This window comes from Rhinolophus sinicus, chromosome 17 (assembly GCF_057876585.1).
Source record: "Rhinolophus sinicus isolate RSI-liver-muscle chromosome 17, RSI-T2T, whole genome shotgun sequence".
NCBI lineage: Eukaryota > Metazoa > Chordata > Mammalia > Chiroptera > Rhinolophidae > Rhinolophus > Rhinolophus sinicus.
Genome location: NC_142517.1, coordinates 178,870,937 through 178,889,850, shown reverse-complemented (window position 1 = coordinate 178,889,850; position 18,914 = coordinate 178,870,937). Strand labels below are relative to the sequence as shown.

General features: G+C 37.9%; 1 pseudogene; it reads right to left on the bottom strand.

The window, feature by feature from the left end:
• Positions 1–15,077: 15,077 nt before the first annotated feature.
• LOC109452400 (FMR1-interacting protein NUFIP2 pseudogene) lies at positions 15,078–17,004 on the bottom strand (annotated as a pseudogene).
• Positions 17,005–18,914: the final 1,910 nt, after the last annotated feature.

The following is an 18,914-nucleotide window of genomic DNA, read 5'->3' as shown; positions in this document are numbered from 1 at the left end:
AGCATTGAGTGCCTTGCTTGTGGTAGAGCCACTGCGAAGGGGATGGGTGGAGAAAGAGAGCCTTGACATCCAGGCTGCACTTGCCTGAATTTAGTCTCTGCAACATGGATCTGGGGAGAAGGATGAGAAATGCTGGTAGCCTTCCCTTCCTGGGGAAGTATCACAGCCCCTGACTGTGAACTAGGAGTGGAGGAATTACTGTGTATTTGACTGAACCACGTAGAGTGGAAATTCTGTCAGGCTGAGCTGCGAGGAGGGACGGGGGAGAGGGATGTAATTCAAATGCCACAGGCTCTTGATGTCTTACCTACGTTCAGTAGATTTTTAAAAAAATAAATGTTTCTTTCAGAGACTTTTTTTAAAAAAATAATTTTACCAGTTACTATTGTTTCTCTGGGGAGTAGGTCTTCAGAAATGGAACCTGGTACTATTTAATTTTGAGGTTCTTTATATATTCTACTATGCATAAGTGTTTGCCATATATGTGGTTTGCAAATACTTTGTCCCAGTCTGCTGCTTCCCTTTTCATATGTTGCAGAGGGCCTTTAGCCCAGAAAAAAATTTTAATTTTGAGGGGGTCCAGTTTATTGTCTTTTTTCCTTTCCCTTTTATGGATTACACTTTTAGTGTTAAATCTAGCTCTTGGTCCTGAAGATTTTCTCACATATTTTTTCTAAAAGTTTTATAGTTTTACATTTAAGTCTATGATCTTTTTGAATTAATTTTTTTATAAGTGATAAGGTTTTAAGGTGAAACGTATTTTTTTTTCTTTTTGCCTATGGGTCTATAATTTCTCCAGCACTATTTGTTGAAAAGTCTGTCCTTCCCCTACTGATTTGCTTTTGCACCTTTGACAGAAATCAGTCAGACATATTTTGTGGATCTATTTCTGGGTTCTCTAGTCTGTTCCCTTATTCTATGTGTCAATCCCTCCATTAATACCCTATGAATTTTATTACTGTAGCTACATAGCAAGCCTTAACATTGGGTGGAATGAAGCCTTCCGCTTCATTCTTTTGCCAAGCTTTTTTAACTATTCTAATTCCTGTGTCAGTATAAATTTTAGAATAAGTTTATCCATAGCTACACAAAACCTTTCTGGCTTCAGGCAAAAAACAAACAAAAAACTTGTCGGGAATTTGTTAGGAATACATTAAAACAATAAGTCAATTTGGGGAGAATGGACATCCTTACTATGTCCATCCATTTTGAATTAAAGGAACATTCAATTTTGTTGTTTTTACAAATGTAAGTAAAGAACTGAGGAAGTTTTTTTGACTAATTCATAATAAAAACACATTGGTACCAATTTATTCACCATTAGGTGAGAGTGCCTTTTTTTTCCTCTTAATTCTTTGGATTGATTTAATTTTCTACATCAATGTTTATAAGCACAACTTTTGTTTCTGTATAGACACAGGCATGGATAATCACAGAAACTATGACTCTATCTCCGGTCAAACTACAAATAAATGTTTCAGTTGTTTGGGGGAAAGCAGATGACTAAGCCAATGACTCATGTATTGTAGCCCTCCAGAGAGGACTGAGAATACATTAAACCTTCCAAAGCTCCTCCGGATGGGAAAATGCGTTGCTAAAAAAGGATTTTACTATACCCCCTCTTTTAAATAGGATTGAAATTACAAAGTGCTTACTTCAATGTAGCTTTTCTATTTTGTTTTGCCGGTTATTATTACAGCCAATTAGGTGAGTGACCCCACAGAGAGAGAAAGGAAAATTAAACTCTTCTGGCTGGCAGCTGAAAGCTGGTATGCTTGATAGCATTCTTTTGTAGCTGCATTTGGGGGTCATAGGAACTATGGGTAGTTATGTATGCAGTTGTTAGTGTCATCAACTTTCAAGAATAAAAACATCTCCAGATTTATCTTAATTTTTTGAGCTGCAGTATTTTTTTTATTACAGTATCTTTTTATGTTAAAAACGTTTCATCAGCCAGTAGAAAGAGAAATAGACTAGAAAGAACTTTTTTTTTGGGGGGGGAAAGTTATTTCTGCTAGAAATTGGGATTGAAGACAGTGTGCAGAGTGATTAAAACTCAATCAATATGTTCCTTGCTTAAAACTAGAATGAAGAGACTTGCTGACTATATGTTTGTATTGCTTCTAGTTTTAGCCTTTTTATTGAAGGCGAATGAATGTGAAAAGCTGTATTCCTGTGTTCAAATCACTCTCCATATAATATCCCTACACTATTTGCTTTTCCTCTGTAAATTCGGACAGCATTCTCCCTGCAGTTATATGTTAGGCAATATAGTGTGTGTAGCATATAATAGAAAACTCAACTCAGTGCATGGACCTGAGTAACCGAAAAGTCAACACATAGACATTACTGGATCTAAAGGACCTAACAATGTCATCAGGTCTCAGTTTCTTTCCATCTGCTGTCTCTACTTTCAATTCTATTGGCTCACTTTTCAGGCAAGCTTTCCCTCTGTGGGTAACTGTGGATCAAGGCTTATGTTCTTGATTTTTCCTCTCCTGTTTACTCCTGAAACTAGGACTTTGAAGTCCTGTAATAGATCTAATTGGGTCATATGTCCCTTCATGAACCAGTTACTGTGGACAGGGCTAGTCTATTCTCCCATTAACTATGCTTAGGTCAGAGGCTGACCTCTGAAGCCAAGAAGGGTTTCCATTCCACCCAAGGACCTAGGCTCAGGATGAGGAAAGAGTAAATGATTCAGAGGTTGTTACCGAACAGAAAGAGTTCACACACTTGGTGCTAACAGAGCCAAACTAAACATGGAGAATTGTAGTGGAGAAAGATTGATTTTATTATGAATGGCACCACCCAGGAGAGTGGGAAGCTAATACACAAAAGCCTGAATTCCTCAATGGTTTACAGACAAAGAGTTTTATAGAGCAAAAATCAGGAGTCATGAGTAAGGAGTTTGGCGTCATGGGTCTTTCTGATTGGTCAAGAGTGAGGTAAGGGTAGTAAAACATTATTTCAGGTATTAAGGTTGGCTTTAATGCCTTCAGTGTGGTTTCATGAGGCTGTGGCCAGGGGTTCATCCTGCTTTAGGGCTCAGGAGCTGTAACACCCCTTAGGCCATGATGTCATCTTTAGCTAAACAGAAACCCACACCTTGTGGCCCTTAGTCAAGGCATAGCCATTGTTTCTGGCTGCCTCAGGGGCTTAATGACTAGTAAGGGAAAGGACTAAGGCTTACAGGACATGCTGTGAAGGAACTGAATAGAGTGCTGGGGCTACATACTAAATCAAAATCATATGTTAAACCAGGACTCTCAGTTTCAGTTGGTTGTCTGCTTTGTGGGCTAAAAAACATCTTAACAATGCATGTTACTAGGTTATCTTGGTGTGGAGGGGTGGAATGTATACATTTTGTGACTCTTACTCATTGTATGCTATTATTTCTGCTATCTTGGTTATTTTTCCTGCAGTCTAAGCTAAGCAATTACTTTTCCTAAGCTAAGCAATTTCTATAATGGTTAACAGGGTGCTACGCGACTTCCTTCTTATGGCTGTTAGTCCAAATTAGCATACAAACCCATTTAAAATAATTTTTTTCAGTTAAAGATATTTTGTGAGGGGTTTTAACTCCCTGGCTCTAAAGTGCATGTGTCCAGGGAAGAGTGGAGGCAAATCGGGCTGGGAAAAGTCAACAGTTATCCACTAATAAAGATTTGTTTATTAAAGAAACAACTGGATAATGTAACACAAATTTATGCTCCTAAATTAACAAAAATTGGGAAAATGACAAACAATGCTCTCTAAACAAAACCTGTTTATAAGATATTTAATAAAATTATAAGGATTCATCAGCAATGTAGGAAGGAAAATATATTTTTTCCTGTACCTATCATCTTAAGTTCTTCAGCTGGGGTGCTGTAAATTAGCCTAGCAAACACAAACTAATGAGAGAAACAAACAAGTTTATTAACATGTGTAACACACACACACACACACACACACACACACCACACAACACCACACTGGAACACCTAGTGAATAACCCAAAAGAGTGGTTAGAACTTAAGCTTATATACCAAAAAGGAAGGTTAGTTATGAGAAGGTGACCAGGAAAAGTATGGAAGTATGGTAAATAAAGTAGTGTGGTTTGTTATGCAGATTTAAGTCATTCTCTTCTCCATTGATAAGTTAAGAGTCCTCCTCTTCCTGGTATATATGGGGGGAAGACAGCATTACAAATGAAATTTCCTTTATAAATGTGAATTTCTTTTACAAAAGGAAAACATGTGTCCTGTTTTAGAGCCTTTTCTGTTTCTGCTGGTTATCAATGGCCTTTAGCTAAAAATAATACACCAACCAAAGAGGCTTTTTGGAGGCATCATTCTGGTACCTTTCAGCAAGTTCTCTCTGGGTCTTGATTTGCTCAAGTATAAATTTAGGGCGTTCATTGATTTCTTAGGTGTTTCAGCTCTAATTGCTGTCATTCCAATCAGCAATGACCCTCCCACTGAGAATATTGTGCCTTTCTAAGCCTTAAAGGCTAAAGGGTGTTGAAGATAAAGATGTTGCATCTGAGAATGCCAGTAGCCTTAGGTATTTTCCATTTGAGCCATGTGCTTTGGATGACTACGCAGATATGCACAATTTGGAAAATATACAGGAATAAGGTGAGTGCAGTTACGAATAGCTTTAAGACTTCTGGTTGTACTTTGGGCACAAGGTAATAAGATGAAAGATTTGTTGACATAAGAAATGTCTAAAAGAGAATTTTTATAATAGTTTATTTGAGCTAAACTGATGACATGTTGGAGCAAGATCTCAAATGTTCTGGCGAATAACAATTTTGCAGCTTATTTTATGCATTTCAAATTAAGGAGGGAACTAAGGAAGATTACACAGAGGTGGGAGAAGCAAGGCAGGGGATTGGATTACAGGACAGTTAAGAAGATTATGTGCTCTCTTGAGGGTGGTTACAGTTTATTTGTGTTAACCTAGATGCACAGAAACAACGGACAGGGTTTACTTAAAGCAAAGATACACCTTTTACTAAAAAATTATGTGCCTGGGGTATAACTACCCACCTTGCCCAGTTAGGAATTTATGATCAGATCACCCTGTAAGGTTACTTTCTATAGAACCCCTTTTTTATCCATAGTTCCACCTTTTGTTCATAATTCATCCCGAAGGTCACATTGAGGACTAACTTTTGATTGGATAGTGTGGTCTCACAGCCTTAGGAAGACTCATTCCTAGGAAGTCTCACTATTGACATCTTGTTGAAATGGTGGATCATTGGAGACGAGGAAATGTCCTAACCATGGGATCTGAGTGGAGGCTGAATTTCCCCCCAAAAGGGAAGGGCAGGTAAGTGGAAGGCAGTTAGGTCTTACGGCTTTCATTGAATAAAACACTCTGGATCATTTCTATCCTATGAACTACCATGATCTGAATTTTGCCTTCTGTCTTGTTTTTCTACATTTGGCATCTAGTATAACTTTTACTTAAGCCACAAAAAGAATATTAACACTTATCATGTACATGTTCAGTAATCATTAACAGTTGGACTACATAGAAAAAGCCCAAAGAACAAGTATAACTATTATGACTAATACCATTAGCAGACAGGTAAAGACAATAAAACAAAATGGATTCTGAGTTCAACATTAATCCATAGGTATACAGGCCTCATCAATGTCTTGGGGTAGCTGTCTACCTCTGATGTCAGTAACTTCTTATCCTCAAGAAGTCTTTGATGTCCTTTGTAGTCAGAGGTGAGTGTCAGAGATAGACGTACATGTCCATTCACAGATAGGCACCTGATAAAGTCGCTTCCAATGAGGTTGGAGTGTGTCTTTTATTTGATGTTCTTTAGAAAAAAAACACCCTCAAGTTTTCAGGTGGTAGTCAACGATCTTTAAAGTCTCTGTCTTGTGCGAGGTTACTATGAAAGACAGTGATTTCCAACTTGGCATTTTCTTGAAGTGACTCTATCAAACTTTGGCAATAGTGTAAGATGTCCCCTTTCAATAATATCAGCTCATAAGTTCCTTTGTCTAAGTCCAGAATAAAGGCAACAAACTTAAACTAGATTTTCTTTACTAAGAATTACTTACAGACCATGTAAACTTTACAATCATTTGAGTTAGCTTCTAATTCTGAGAACTTTAGAATACCCAATTCTTATAAGAGCTTGCCTTTAAATTAATTTTAACAATACCATCTTAGCTCACTTTTACAATATACGTATATATAGACACATACACAGACAGACACAACTTTGAGCCATGAGAAAAACTCACTAGTTTATAAAAGAACAATTGGATCCAAATTTTGCCCTGGAGGCATTTACAATTTATATCTGTCTTTGGCAGGTCAAGTTCCAAATGACTTTCCTTCTTTTAAATTAAGGGCAGCCATTTTTAATACCTCAAACAATTAGGTTGACACCTAAACCACATCATAGGCTGACCAATTTATCGAAATACTGTTTTGAAGCTTCAAGAGACTAATTAAATATGTTTTTCCATTCATTCTGTCTAATTTTATACCTGGCCTTTTCTAATTGTGAGTGCAAAAGATTAATTTAGAACCATCAAATGATCTTCATCTTGATCATATTAGTATTAATAATGAGAGACTGAGTGTTGTGGGGGTTTTTGGCCTGGGAGGCACTGTTTCCCATGTTAATTTTGGGATCTGTAGAATCTGAACAAACTTATAGGGAAACCAACCTTTGTGTGCACGTCTCATGAGCCAAATGCCACATGTATTCCTATAGGACTTTCACACATTAGAGACATTTTTTCCTTAGACAACCCAACAAAGATTCTTAGTCACCTAATACCTGATCAAGAACCAGCAAGAGTTTACCAGATGCCACAGGAACTGTGCTGCTTTCCAAGGCATGGCCCCTCTCTTGGGGTGAACCCATTCCAGGGCACTCTGCCCTTCTCCCTAGGGATTTTGCCAGCTTCTCTGGGATGGGCTGTGCAACCATACTGGAGGACTCTAGGCACCCATCTCCATCACTCCAGATTTGGGGATCTGAACAACTATAATTGATGGAGAAACTGACCTAAAATGGTGGCCCGAGTGGAGAGAGAAGTCCCCAGCCTAAGCCCTAGCCCACTTCCGCATAACCCCCTCTAAGCCACACCCTGAGCCAATCACCAGACGACACCTACCCCTTCCCCGACTCAAGGAAGTCCCCAGTCCATAAAATCCTGCTCAAAACCTTGCTAGGGGCTCAGTCTTTGGGAAGGATCCCGCTAAAGCCGACTTTCCTCACTCTGAGTGCTGCTTGGGTTCTTTCCGGTCCTGGTATCCGTAACATAATCATGGCATTGGATATTCAGGTTAAAGAGGGAAGTGTCCTTTTTCTTGTGGAGCTACAGAGAGTTCAGTCCCTCATTTAGCAAAGATTTTGTTCAGAATCTCAGCAACCCAATTAAAGCCAAAATTAAAAGTAGTGTTTTTCCTTTCCTTGGGTTATCTCAAACCTTATCTACTTTGAGGATATTCTAAGCATAGCTCAAATAAAGTCATGGTCTGCTATTTAAAACAAGAAGACCCAGGATTATGAGAGAAACTCACCCAAATTCACCCGGTGAAAAGTGGGGAGCTGGTAGGGCACAGTGGATTTTTGCTTGTACCTAGCACCAGGTCTGGGTCTGAAGGGTAATCCTGGGTGTGCTTCAGAATCCTGCTGAGTATGCCAAGTCGTATTGAAGGGGAAACTGACCTTAAAATGGTTCCCTGCCACGTGGAACTGATCTAAAATGGTGGCCTGAGTGGAGAGAGAGGTCCCCAGCCTAAGCCCCAGCCCACTTCTTCATAACCCCCTCCAAGCCACACCTTGAGCCAATCACCAGATGACGACACCTACCCCTTCCCCGACTCAAGGAAGTCCCCAACCCATAAAAACCTGCTCAAAACCTTGCTAGGGGCTCAGTCTTTTGGGAAGGATCCCGCTGAGCCTGCAGGCGTAATAAAGCTGTGTTCTCCCTGATCTCTGCATGCTGCTTGAGTTTCTCGATCCTTGCCATTTTTCTGCAACAGTATTCATGTCTGCAACAGTCAGTATTCATGTAATATCGATGTAAGAATTATCCAAACCTGTAGGGAATTGTTATAAGAGTTTATTTGAGCTGAATTGATGACATATATTGGGGAGCCAGATCTCAAGTGCTCCAGAGAATAAGTTTTGCAGCTGTTTTATGCATTTGAAATTAAGGAGGGAATTAAGGAAGATTACATAGAGGTAGGAGAAAGCAAGACTGGATTGGGTTATAGGACAGTTGAGAAGATTATGTGCTCTATTGAAGGTAGTTACAGCTATTTCAAAGGTATGTTAACCTAGGTGCACAGAAACAATGGGCAGGGCTTGTTTAAGGCAAAGATAAACCTTTTAGTAAAATGTGATATGCCTCGGGCATGACCATGACCCTACCTAGCCCAGATAGGAATTTATGATCAGATCACCCTGTGAGGTTACGTTTCATAGGACCCCTGCCAATCCCCTCCCCCCCTTTTTCCAGATTCTATATGTTGATTTAAAAATATATATATTGCTTGCTAATTTTCTTGAGTGTACTTTGTTCAGAGGAATGTTTTTCTTATTACATGGCTGACTATTCCTATATAGCTAACTTATCTTTCCTTTTCACTGACTGGTATATACTAAGGTAATAGAAACCAATTTTAAATGTAGGCAGGCTGTGATGTGTGAACAATTTTTTTTAGAGAGCTAAACATTTCAATCATTCATTTAGCAAATATCTATGGAATGCATACGATGTGCTATGCATTGTTTTAGAAATACAGTGGTAAACAAAAATAATTCCCTATCTTAATGGACCTTATATTGTACTGTGGAAGAGGGAAAAATTCCTCGTTTTCCCTTTTGGTTCTTATGGCTGGTTGAATAATTAAAATGACATGTGCAGATTAATAGGAGGAATTCATATAAGCATGAAGAATTCCAAAAACAGGCAAATGAGGTATATGAAGTCTGACAATTAAGTTCGCAAACTCATCCTAGGAAAATTGCTGTATACCTCATTGCTGAATATCATTATGGTCACCTTTGAAGTACTTCCCTTGGGAAGCTATGCACTGATGCCACTGCCTAATCCACCCTTCAAAGAAATTTTGGAACTCTTTTTCTGGAATAACCATCAGAGTTGTAGTCGTATTACCCTTGATGTCCTGAATGTCATCAAAATGTCTTCCTTTCAATATTTCCTTTATCTTCAGGTAAAGAAAGAAGTCATTGGGGGCCAGATCAGGTGAGTAGGGAGGGTGTTTCAATACATTTATTTGTTTACTGGCTAAAAACTCCCTCACAGACAGTGCCATGTGAGCTGGTGCGTTGTTGTGATGCAAGAGCCATGAATTGCAAGAGTCATGGACAGTTCAGGTTGTCTAACTTTTTCAGGCAGCCTTTTCAGCACTAACAAATAGTAAACTTGGTTAACTATTTGTCCAGTTGGTACAAATTCATAATGAACAATCCCTCTGATATCAAAAAGTTAGCAACATCGATTTGGACTGATGGAACTTTTTTGGTCATGGAGAATTGGCTGACTTCCATTGTGCACTTTGATGCTTTGTTTCAGGGTATTGGCACAGCCATGTTTCATCACCAGTGATAACACGGCCCAAAACATTGTCTTGCCTCTCCAAAAGATCTTGGCAAACTTCTACTCTCCTTTGCTTTGGTTCATCGGTAAGTTCCTTTGTGATCATTTTTTGCACACACCTTTCTCATCCCAAGATTTTTAGTTAAAATTTTCCTAACTGTTTCTCTATCGATGTTTACGTGGTGTGCTGTGCTCCTCACAGTCAGCCGATGTACAATTCTAAGAATTTTTGCAATGTTTTCATCATGTCTGCTTGTTACTGGCCGCCTTGACCTCTCTTCATCAGTGATATGTTCTCTCCCCTCAGAAAACCATTTAATCAATTTGTACACTGCCATTTTCTTCATGTCATTATACCCATTAACTTGGACTAATATGTCCTTGATTTCACTTCCACTCTTGCCAAGTTTACCAAGAAATTTAATGTTTGTTCATTGCTCTAATTCAGCTCAGTTATTCTCACCATGGCACACAAAAACACGCAATAACAATAATGAACGCCACTCATCAAGACACCCCACACGTTTACACGAACACAGCTGTGAGAGACACTGATATACCAAGGTTCTGAAACCTTACTGAGCTGTTTGGACAGTGCTACCAATGTAAGCTCATGGTGGCAAGTTTGTGAACTTAATTGCAGACCTTGTATATGTCATTCTGGACTAAGGAAAAGAAGGTAGGAGTCTAGGACATCAAAGGAAAGTAAGACAATTCACAGGGAGATGTAAGAGTTAATGTTTAGTAAACAAATGTTTGCTGTGTCATCTAGATACAGTGGGACTCAGAGAGGACTTTGATCAAAGGGGCATTGCTGAGTTCCTCCCTGTTTATCATACCTAGCTCATATTATACTATGGTTATCTATGGGGATAGCTCCTTCCTGGAACCGGCCTTCCATCTTATACTTTTCTAGGCAGTTAAGGGAAAGATCAAAGTTTCTTCTTGACCCTTCTGGGCCTTAACAATAACCAGCTTAAAATAATCAATATCCCAAAAAGGAATATTTTCTGGTGGCAAACTCTGTTCCCCTTCAGCATTAAGGAAGATAAACAAATATGTGTTATAAGTCAGACAGATGCTGTGATAAAAATTGAAGGAGAGCAATTGATTGAGAGTGACTGCAGTGCTCCTTTATGGTCATCAGATAAGACCTGTCTAAGAAGGTGACATTAGAGCAAAAACAGAAATTAAATGAGGAAGCAAATCATATCTCATCTGGGGGAAAGCATTCCAGGTGGAGAGATGTGCAAGGGAGAAGGTCTTGAAGTGGGAACATGTCTGACATGTTTAAAGCATTGTGAGGAGGCTCAAGTGCCTGGAGAAGAGTGAGTGGGGGAAGAGTGTCAGGAATGAGATCAGAGAAGCAGCCAGAGGCCAGATCATGCATGTCATGGAAAAGACTTAGAAATTTTTTCAAAATATAATGAGAAAACTTGGAGAGCTTTGAGGTGGGAAGCTACAAGATCTAGTTTGCATTGTAAAGAGTCTCCTGGGCTTCTGCTTGGACAGCCTGCCTTTAGGGGAGCAGAGAGGAAGCCACTGCTGAAGTTCTTGTTGTGAAGCTGTCTCCCCTTGACAGGGCAGCTCCAAGGAGAACTGCCAGCACTTCCTGCTCCAGAATACAATTTGATCCCATTCTGAGCTACTGTGACCAGAGCCAGCAGATTCCTTGCTCTTACTGTGGGCCTGAGACAATTGTGTTCCTATTCCTTATCTAGAGGGGTGGATGTGCTTTATTATTGTTAGAAGATAAATTTAAGCATATTTAATTTTTAAGAGTTTATTTGAGCAAAAAATGATTCCAATCAGTCAGCACCAAACTGGAAGTGGTTAGTACTCCACCACCAGTAGCTGGGGAAAAACATTTATAGAGAAGAGGTGGAAGCAACATAAGGAAATTATTTGATTGGCTGTAGTTTAAGCAGTTGTTTTATTTGAGAAAGCCTAATTGACTGTGATTGGTTGTCCTTAGGTTTTGGTTTCTTAACCTTGAGGCATTTCAGGCTTAGGTTTTGTTTGCTAACATAGGTTACTAAGGCATTAAAGCCACCTTTGTCTAAATGACTTCCTTGTTTAATTCACTGAACACTATTAACACAGCACCATGCAAAGTGGAAGGAGGCTCTGGTAAATTTCATTATATTGTGAGTTGTCTAAGGTGACCTGGGACATAGTAACCACTTGTAAGATTGTTTCTCTGGAAACATTATTTCCAAGTTTGAATCAACTGAGTTAAGAATGCTTTGTATACTGAAATGTAATTTGTAAGTTGGAGACCAGCTCTTTCCCCCTAACCCAGAGTTGGGAACATTTTTCTAAGGAAAGCCACTAATACACTAGGGATTAATAACACCTACTGAACAGCATAGACGTAAAAAAGAAGTTGATCAAGGATTATTTTTTTATATAGAAAGCTGTAAGAATGAGTCAAAATTCAGGTAAAATCAAATTAATGTCTGAAAAATTCTACTGTCCAGAACGAGATAAAAATATTTCAAGAAAAGTAAATCTAAGGGGCAAAATTCCTATACTAACCTTACAATTAAGTAGAAAGACTTGGGTTCATTCCTTTTGTGCTATCTCTGCTACCCTCAACTATTATGGGTAAATGAACATTGTATGATCTTATACTTGTTCGGAAGTGGACATTATAGTCTGGGAAGTATGTATGTTCTCCAGTGTTCAAATTAATTTTAACAATTTTATTTAGTCTGTCAGGTGTTAAGATGTTAAGTTAGTGTCAGTAATGTTCTGGTAGCACTGTACATGTCATAATAAAGACAGAGTAATAGTTACACCTGCTTTATTTTGGGCAACAATTCAGTGGCAATTATTTATTTCAGTCTTATTAAATTACAAATGGAATGTCTCCTTTATTATCATTGTTGTCTGGATCAAATCTTTCAAAATGGTTCATGAGACTATGATGTATAATTGAATAAAAACTTTGCTAAATGCTCTGCATTCCATAAAGCTTATCATGGTGATGTGGAAAAAAACAATCCCATAATATGCTTGTAATAAAATCTTGTTGGCTACTTAGCCCTATGGTTCTTTTTTGGATAATACCAGAATTTATCAGTACCTTCCCAGCTATAAAAACTATAGCTGACTGCTAAATTCCCTAGAGCTATCTTGTTTGCTTTTTCAGAACCAGTGAAGGGGACTTCATAATCTAGATCCATCTTTTTTAATACATAAACAATTGAGTTAAACTGGAAATTAATCAAGAAAATAAATATTTCATTCTTTAAAAGGAGAAATGACTGGTGAAGGGACAATAAATGAACACAATTTTAACCTGTCAGTCAAGAGGTCTAATGTCTGTGTCTATAAGTTCAGAAATCACCCTTTCCTCAGTTCCTATTTCTCTGTCAGCAAATAGTGGCTCTTGACTGGAGGATTTCATTAATTAAAAAAGTATCCTGTGAGGGTGGGCTGAAGTAGCCTAAAGTTAGAGAAAAAAATACTGATATTAAATCTGAAAGCCTCTGACATTGAGAGAGGTCAGAAATATGATTCCCACATACAAGTAACTCCTTCTCTTAATTTCCCAGAAGAACATTTACAGAAGAAGAACTGTTTGATCTGTTAAGGAAATCTATAATTTCTGCTTATTTACTTTTTTCTTGTAATAACTAGGCTGGACCAGGTATCAGCAGAATGATCAGATGTGAAAGTTGTCCTATGCACCACACCAACCTGATTAAAATCATTGGCTCCATGTGTATGCACTCTACAATGGAGAGGGAGAGAGTCTCATTCCACGGTTAAACCCAACTCGAATAAAAATCGCTTCTACTTGACTTTTCCGGTTTTATTATTCTGGAAGTAGTTGCAGCATGTATTTGTTTCTTCTTTGCTTATTTTTACTTATATAGTATTTGGCTACACTTTCGGTAGTCCTTTTGAGAAACAGAGACAAATATTCCAGACTCTTATCAGTTATGTTATCATGAGAAACACATTCTTGTTTTACGATGAGACTTGATTTTGCCACTTCTTCTTGAGATGCTTGGATGGAAATGAAGTTAAACCACCTGGGCTGGGTGGTTGTGTGATCCGTTTCCTTCCTCAACTGTGGTTTTAAAAAACCGATGCTAGAAATTCTTTCGGTGCCTCTAGTCCATCCAACCTCTTCTCTTTTCCTAGTACTATTAAACATGTTTTCTTTTTCTTTAAAAATTTTTTTTTTATTAGGGAGCTCATTCTGTACTTGCGTGACGTCTTGGAATCTATTTGGAGTACATGCACAAGCTGGAAGAAGTCAAGGCTAGGGCTTCAATAAAAGTAATGCTGTATCTGCAGGATAGAAAGATTTTAGGTTATGTAAACCTAAATGCTTCAGAAAAAATTTTGAGCTTAGAATCATGTTGTTTCTTTTCTCTAAAGAGGCTATAAGGCACAATGTTTAGGGGTATGAATTTTTAGGACAGATCATCTTATCCTAGACTCCTTAATCTGTTACTTACCAACTGTGAATTGGACAAATTACATGAAGTCTCTAAGTCTTAGCTAAAATTATAAGAATAATCATATAGTGTTCTTATAAGAATTAAAAAGTTGATGTGCATAAAACACTTATCTCTGGCACAGAGTAGGTATTCAATAAATTACATATTTTTAGCAATGAGACAATTTGTTATATTCCAATAATGTCTAACCTTTAGCAAATTCTGCTCATAATATAGTAATAAGGAATAAAATAATATTGTATGTAGATTTTGCTCACTTGTGAAAATAAATTAATGACTTTGTTGTGTTCTGTTGCTAGTGTGAATACCAGCAATATTTACATTTTTACATTAAGTTTCAGGTGATTTGTTATTGTCTTGATCCTAATTATTAACTATTTAGGAGAAACTTAAATATAGAACAATATTACATACAAACTACTATCTCTACTAATTTTTTTTTTTTTTTTGTATTTAACTGTACCAAAACGAGTAAAATGAGTCAAATCTAATAACAGTTGGATTTCACAACATATTTCCATCTGAACCTCTTTTTCCCCCCCAAACTTCAAAGCGTTTATCCAGCATTCTTGCAGGGCTCAGAGGATAACCAAAAGATCAAGGGAGGAGTGGGAGAAAATGTTGAATCATTCTGGGTTCCCTGTGGTTAGTGTATCACATTAGTCACAGAGCAAGATACAGAGATCCTCTAAGTGGATTTGCCTTTCCAAGTGGTTATTTGTTGCCCAAGTTGACAACAGCAGGAACTTTAAAATCATGCTTCTTAACAAGTCTGTATTCATTAACCACTTGCATTCACACTTAAAAACAAAAATTAACAAAAGGAAAAAGAAAAACAACAACACTACTATTCAGTACCAGAGATTAAATAACCATGTGTAGTCTCTTGATATAAATTTGATTCCTTAAGAAGTCTAATTACTTTCAGTTGCCTTTTAAAAATAACTGTTTGTGTGTGTGTGTGTGTGTGTGTGTGTGTGTGTGTATGTATAATCCTGTGATTTTACTTATGGTTCCTGTGCTGCGAGGAAGATCTAGGAGAAAAAAGCCTTGTGTAACCCATGAATGGTGGCTTTAATGCGGCAGAAAGGTCACAAACAGGCAGTCTGGTTCTTTGTTGATCTGGACTATCCATGGCTTCATTATAAGTGATTATCCTTTTGCGATCTTGCTTCTGCAAATTCCAAACAGATTCCATTTCTTTAGTGTGATATACAATAGCAGCCCTCAGGTCAAAAGAAGCCTAGCTATCATTCCTTTCTAGGTCTCTCTGGTATCTCTGTTCTTTGGCGGTGCCTAACAAAGTGTGCGTAGGAGATGCCAGAGGATTTTGATTTTCTATCTCATAGTCCTTTGAGAGCAACACGAAAGCACCTTGACTATTGGTGTCTGCTTTTTGCAGGTCACCTGTATGACTGAGTTCCAAAGATAAGTCTCCACATTTACTAGTACTCCCAGATTTTAGAATGCTAACCAGAACTTGAGGGCTAGTCCGTTCTTCCAGCTCATAAGCCTTGGGAAACACAGGATGCTCAGTTCCTAAGGGGATTATTTCAGCACCCTGTGAAACCAAAGTGGCAGGATATTCCCTTTGAAGCGTCATCTCCTTCACTTTATGATCTGATGACTTCCCAATAACAGTCTCAGGGCCAACACTGGGCTCATTTATAAATGGTAAACCGTACTGATTCTGGAAGATATCCCCCAGGTTTTGCTGATCTGTCAGAGAGGGTAGATACACTTGTGCTGTGCTCAACAGCACAGTTTTTAGATTTGATGGGTAGATTAAAAAGCTAGACTTAATTTGTTCAACAGATGCTGAAGTCATACTCATGTTCTGGAGAACTGAATCAGTCCCAGAAGAGATGGGTGTTAGCGTATTAGCAGCAGTAGTTGGCAGTGGTTGACCCCCTTGAGAAATATACACCTGCATCAGGCCCTGCTAAAACAGGCCTGTTAGAAAAGTTGGCCGAAGTAACAGATTTCAACACTGACATATGGACCTTTGATAACCGACTTGAAGACTGGGTCAGTAGATGATGAAGATGATGAAGACGAAGATGGTGACGCAGAAGAGATCTGTACACTTTTGTTGAGGTTTTCCTTAACTTTGCTTGTATAACTTATTTTAGGAATGATTTTAGCACTGCTATTGTCCACTGGAAAAACTGGGGGTGATTTAAATAGGGTCCACAAGTCCTCTTTGGAGGCAACAGCAGAAGTATGCTTTCCTTTGGGCCAATCATCAAACCTTTTGCTGCTCACACCAGGTTTAATATCAGAGCTTTTCCGCAGCATATCTCCCACAGCAGGTTTTCCTCGACTTGTTCCTCCAGGTCCAGTTTCATACTTCCAAATGGGCTTTGAACTATCCATTCAATTTCCCTTTTGTTCACTGTAGTCAGGCTTGAAAGTTTTAAGTCCCTGTTTTAAGGTTGGGACACTGGTCTCTTGCATTATTTTGTCCTGCACTAAGTTAAGGTTTTCACAACTATTGACACTACAGCGACTAGCTTTCCTTTTTTTTTAGGAGTGGTATATCCGCTCTCAGATCTACTTCTATCATGATCTGCTTCTATGCCCATATAACCATTAGTAATATAGCCAGAATTATTTGTTACAACATCATTGGAATGCTACAGCATCACTCTTATGTACAGACTGGTTCTCTCCAGATTTATTTTCATAAGACTTTCCATTCTTTTTGTCTATGCTGTTTTTCTGAATGAAATTCCTAGTTTTAATTCCCGCTTTCCCAAAGGTGCTGGCCTTGACAGTCTGCTTCAGATTAGTGTCTACAACTTGTTGTTGCCATTGAGGACCCTGGAAATAGGGTTGGTAGCTTCATCACAATTGAGGTTCTTTGAAGATACTTCTCTTTCTCCAGCTTTACCATTTAGTTCACCATTTTGTGTGCTTAATAGCCACATGTATCTAATGGTTACCATATTTATAATGCAAATATACAACAATTTCATCATTACAGAAAGTACTATTGGATAGCACTTTTATAGAGCTTGCAACCTTTCTAGTAGGTATCTAGTTGACTTGTCAAGTGCCTTAAACACTTAACTGTATATGCTTTTCTTCCTTCTCCCAAGAGGGCAAAGAGGGATATCTACACAGCTTCAATAGGCACTCTAGTTTACCCAAATTTTCCAAGAATAGGTTTAATAGTTTCTCTGGATTAAAAATTCAGAGAGCACAATAAACTTCTATTCTTTTCACGATGGCATCCATTAAGAAAATAATAGTTAGCATTTATTGTTCATGTACTATATGCCGGGTACTTGACATGCATTATATCTCTTTTAACCCTCACAGAGGCACCTCACGTGATTTATATACTGTTATCTTGATTTTGCAAACAAGGCAACTGAGGATCAGAAAATGTGAGTGACATGTCCAAGAATATATGACAAGTGGCCAAGACAGATTTAAACGTGAATTTTTCTAATTCTGAGGACCATGCTTTAGGTCACACTGTGCTGTAACAACTGAGTAATAACAAAGAAGTTAGCAATAAACGTAAGTTGGTTCACATCACCTGAAATTCTATTGAAGGTAATTTCTCCATCTCTATAAAGTCTCCTGCTTTGATACTTTCTTTTCTTACGGTCTTGGGAATGGCTACCACAATGCAAAATTCAGATAGATTTAATCTTTGTGGGATGAAGCACTCATTCATTTACAGAGTTCCAGAACATTACCAATACTTTTCCTGTTTCACATACTATTAGGTTGGTGCAAAAGGCATTGCGGTTTTTGCAATTATTTTTAATCTTTTAAACTGCAATAACTTTTGCACCAACCTAATATTTTTTTTTTTTTTTTTTTTTTTTACCTTCAGTTTAAAATACAGACATGCACCTAAATATTTCTTTCTAATAACACAACATGGCAAGGGCTGGGACTCTATAGCTCTAAGATGCATACTGTACTAAAGTATAGATAACATGATTGCTTCTGATAATAAGGCTGTTTTTCACACTCAGAGAAATAATCAAATTCTTTTGTTGGTTGAAGCTTTGTGTTCCAACTTCCTTAACTGTCCTTAACAATCTGTTTTTTAGTTCTTTTAGGATGCTGCAGAATTCTTTAAAAACAAGATGGATTTTTCTTCTAATAACCACCATAATTTTAAAAAACATGCCTTTGTGGTGAATTTGTTGCCTCTCACGGGCCTGGCAAACTGAAATTTAAATGACCCTTTTGCCCTTATTATTGCAGCTGTCAGCATCCAATTTTATACAGAAAGTGTAAAGGAAAGGGAATTTAAACCAGAAATTTTTATTGAGGCACACACGACTTCAGCAGCTGCTATTACAGTATCATCAAATACTACAACTGACAAAGACCCGTGGGATCTATTTTCTAATTCAGTCTTGAAGGAAATTTACAATAGTGAATCTCTATGGCAGTTGAGGTTGGCTAAGATTTAGATGACCCATTTCCCCTATCTAATGAATTCAGGCCTTGCAAACTTTGCACAAGCTTTAAACTGACAAAATATCAAGAGAGTTGATGTGAAATTGAAAGACAGCTGGCACAGACTCAGAGTCTCTTGAGTTTTGCTTGGAAGCTGCAAACTTTCACAGCTGCAAGCCTGTCAAAATGAAGATTCCAGCATAAAGATGGTCAAAATATTGCTATTAGATGAAAAACTTTATGCCTAAAGCCTTTACTCTATGGACAGGATTCTTCATTTAAAAAAAGAATGAACATGACATTTTTGCATTTATCTCCATTTTGCTAAGATGAAATAAGTGAGAATGTTTCTATCTCCTTCAATTTAGGTTTAAAAAAATCCAATTACAATTAAATTTGAACGGTGTGTTTT